Source organism: Megalops cyprinoides, chromosome 4 (assembly GCF_013368585.1).
Source record: "Megalops cyprinoides isolate fMegCyp1 chromosome 4, fMegCyp1.pri, whole genome shotgun sequence".
NCBI lineage: Eukaryota > Metazoa > Chordata > Actinopteri > Elopiformes > Megalopidae > Megalops > Megalops cyprinoides.
Genome location: NC_050586.1, coordinates 43,632,337 through 43,636,382, shown reverse-complemented (window position 1 = coordinate 43,636,382; position 4,046 = coordinate 43,632,337). Strand labels below are relative to the sequence as shown.

The 4,046-nt window shown below is 43.2% G+C and overlaps 1 pseudogene; it reads left to right on the top strand.

Moving 5' to 3' along the window:
* Nucleotides 1–2,482: 2,482 nt before the first annotated feature.
* LOC118776506 lies at nucleotides 2,483–3,814 on the top strand (annotated as a pseudogene).
* The last annotated feature ends 232 nt before the right edge of the window (nucleotides 3,815–4,046 follow it).

Below are 4,046 nucleotides of genomic sequence, written 5' to 3'. Positions count from 1 at the left end.
ATTACATTGGGGAAGGTTTTGCCTGAGAGATAAATATAAAAAATAGAATGACATTGGCAGATAAGGTACTTAGCCATGTCAGCCGCACCAAGGGGAGAAGAGGCCAGAGGGGACTTTTTCCACTGTAGATGTGAGTGCATGTATATAACGCCACCAGGGGCAGAGTCTCTCCTATCCAGTTACAGGCACTGATCTGAGTCCCTCCTGCACATCAGAGAGATACTCACAACACCAATCACTGCCTTCCCTCTGAGTATTTTTAAGATCCCTGCCTTTATGTCGGCATACAAATTCAACAGGCATGTTGAAAAATCCCAAGCGAACCATAGTGACCTCTAGACAGAATGGCCCTTCGGCTGTAAACTGATGAACACACAGGAGTTGACCCTGGTAATAACCAAAGCCACGCAATGGTGCTGATGGTCAGTTACACAGCTGTGAATTATCCCAACATCTTTAGACACGGCAAATGCTGCAGTGATTCTTTGCTCATCACACCTTGAAGTGCTCTCACCAACAAGTAAACAAAGACCAGACCCAGACACAATTTCTCACACTACTGAGGCCTTGATGAAAGACTCTACCTTTCTACACTTCCACATTTCCAGATAGCCTGCTCTTTCTCAGGCACATTGGAAACCCACTGGTGGTTGTATACACCACTGGCTGAGCGGCTCTCTGCGTTTCCCCTGCTCTCACTCCCTGCTATCCCTGTATTGATCCCCCCCCCCCCCCCCCCCCCCAATCCCTGCCCACAGCTGCCTGGAGCTGAAACTGGAGGAACCTGCACTGGGGGTGTCTCTCTGTTATAGTGCGTGGGTGGGGCAGAATCTCTTCACACTTGGAGTGAGTCTCTCATTACACTATTGATTCTTGTTGGCTTTTCCACACAGCCACAGCAGCTTGACCACTGTGCAGTTATACCAGGGTAACTCTTCCTGTTTATTTCCATCTTGCTCTCTGTCCATCCTTTTTCCACACACAATTTCTGTCCCTCTCTGTCTATGCAGTTTCCTTTCCATCTCATTTTCTCTTTCCATCCCTCTCTGACCATCTTGCTCTCTTTTTATCTCATGTTTTCTCTAACTCTTTTTCTCCGTCCATTTCTCTGTCTCCATTCTCTTACATATTCTCCTTCTCACTAATAGTGCAGATGGTTTTACCTTGCACTTTGCAGTTCTATGGCCAAGGATGGAGTATCCCACTATACAGGACCCACAGAGAAGCAACACAGCGCTCAGTCACCTGTATGTTTTTTTATTGATAAATATTGAAGTAAAAACCTTAAAAAGTGGATAAAGCAGTAAAAGTCAATTTAATAAATAAGCAATCACTAAAAGCTACAATAAAAACAAGACTAAAAACAAGTGGAATAGAGGCTAGGGTACTGGCTGTCAACAAGGGAGTGAATGAATACAAATGGGGTAGGCCAAACTTATGGAGTGGTTACCTGGAATGGGGGAAGGAGAGGCTGACTCACCCAATTCACACGTGTCTGTGCTCCCAGTGCCTAGAATCACACACAACCCCCCACACACACACGCACACACACACGCACACACACACACACACACACACACACACCATAAACAATGATCAAGGTGAAAGTGCATGTTATACCGGTAAATCTGTATCCACCTTATGCAGTATATGAAGGGGAACCACCATCCAGTAACCAGCCCACAGGTGCGGCTGCACTAGTTCCTGCTGGCAGCAGAAACAAGAAATGGTGATTATCTCCTATGAGCAATTTGTTAAAGACAAGCCAGTACCCATGAAAACAGTACATCTAGAAAGGTAGGGACTTAGGCCAGACGCTTAGCTCTCTACCTTGAATCCTAATCCTAACTGAACCATGTACATCCTCATGGAGTGAGCCCCAATCTGTACAACACAAATGAATCCAGAAAATAACGAAACTTTAAAGCTTTAAAGCTAGAAACTTTAAAAAAAAACCCAGCCAATACCAAATAAGCAAAACAAAGTTGAATCTCAAGGCAAAAACTAAACTTACAAAGTAAATGAATGCAAGTCAATTCAAAAACAAAGCGAAGTAGAGCAAAACAAGACAAAACAGGCAGGACTAAATGAAAAAATAAGCTTAATAAAAACTACAGAACAAAAATAGCAAAAACAAGCTAGCAAACAGGTCACGCAAGGCAAACAGGTAGGACAAAACAGTAAAACAAGCCAAACCAAAACAGCAAAACAAAAACAAAACAAGCAAAGCCGAAGCAGAGGGCTGTACTACGAAGCGAGGTAACTGGCTTATCCAGGTAACTTCTGGAGTAACTTTGTGATGTCAAGTGTAACTTCCTGATTAACCTGTACTACGAAAGGTGGATAAGTCCTAACCCGAGGTATGTTGTCATGGCAATTTATGCTGCATCTCTAAACTGCTCCGAGCAGGTTATCTTCATGGGTAACTCAATGTTACCCTATATAAACACCGCCCATTCCACCCACAATCTTGTTGACAAAAATGCCGGGACATTTGGAAGACCCAGTCAACATTGGCGCACGGATTGTGAGAGGCTCACTCTGCAGGGCGAGGGTGTTTAGAGACCATCAGAATCCTCTGGCTTACCCTGATGATGTTCTCTATCAAAGATGTCGATTCTAATCTGAGGGAATTCAGTATCTTTGCCGGCTTCTAGGGCCAGCCATCTCCAATGGCACTCGCTGGAGTAATGCCCTCACTATTGAACAGACAGTGTGCCTTGCTTTGCGATATTTTGCCAGCGGACACTTCATGTATTCCATTGGTGATGCTGAACATCTGAGCAAGCATACTGTATGCCGTGCAGTTCGCAAGGTGGTACTTGCTCTCACTTAACTGCTGGATGCATTTAATGCCATTTAAGCATTCTAAAGATCAAAGAGGCTTTTTATGCGATCACAGGTAATTCACAATATAAAAATACTTGGCCTATTTTTAATATGCATAGCCTAGGCCTATGCAGAGAACACATTTTTTTCTATAGGAATCCTGAGGGTGATTGGTGCGATTGACCTTATGCATATCCCCATTAGAGTGCCCCTGGGAGAACATGAAGGGGATTATGTGAATAGGAAGTCATTTCACAGCATCAATGTTCAGGTATTTGATCATATTGTATTTGATCTGACATGTGGGCTAGCATACATTATTTTGTCTTTAAAACGTCTACTTATATTCAAGACAATTAAAGACACATTAGGGGGTGATTTTCTTACAATGGTAGTAAGTTAAAATGGCCTGAAATCCTTTGTCAGATGACATGTGATCACCAGTTAATGGTGACCAGTCTGGAGGCTAGGTGACCTGGGTTGGTGCATGATTCACGCATTTTTTGGGAATCCACTCTTGGTCAGAGATTTGAACAAAGTAAGACAACCACCACCTTATATTTCACACATCATGCTGTGTTGTGACAATTTCTTTCTATCGTTTAAATGGAGTTTTGATGGTCTGCTGCTTGGGGACAGAGGCTACCTGTGTCTGTGTTACCTGATGACCCCCTCTCCTTACCCAGAAACAAGGGAACAAATAAAATATAACGTGGCTCACGGTAACACAAGGGTCTGGATAGAGATGACATTTGGGGTCATCAAAGCACGGTTTGCTTGCCTGCAAGGCTTGCGGGTGCGTTGGAAGCGGGCATGTGAGGTGGTGGCAGCATGTGTGGTGCTCCATAATATTGCCACTATTAGAAAAGAAAGAGCACCATGCCAGCTGCCGATGCCACCAGATGTAGGGGACCCAGTGGCGCTGGATCACCCAACAAGAAGAACCGTCAGAGAGGCCATCACAAATAAATTTTTCCACCAATAAAAAAAGACACATGAAATTATTCTTTTTTGATTTATGTATTTATTTATTAGCATTCTCCCTTTCCTAAACAAATTAAAAGAAAAAAGTTACAGATGGTAGAGACATATTGATCAAAGGATGGTCAATGTATAGCAATACCTTTTTGTCATGTTCCAGTTTTTCTATTTCCAGTTTGTTTTTTTATTTGTAGCATTTTTTCCTGGTAGTCGAGGTCAAGCATACGCTTATAGAG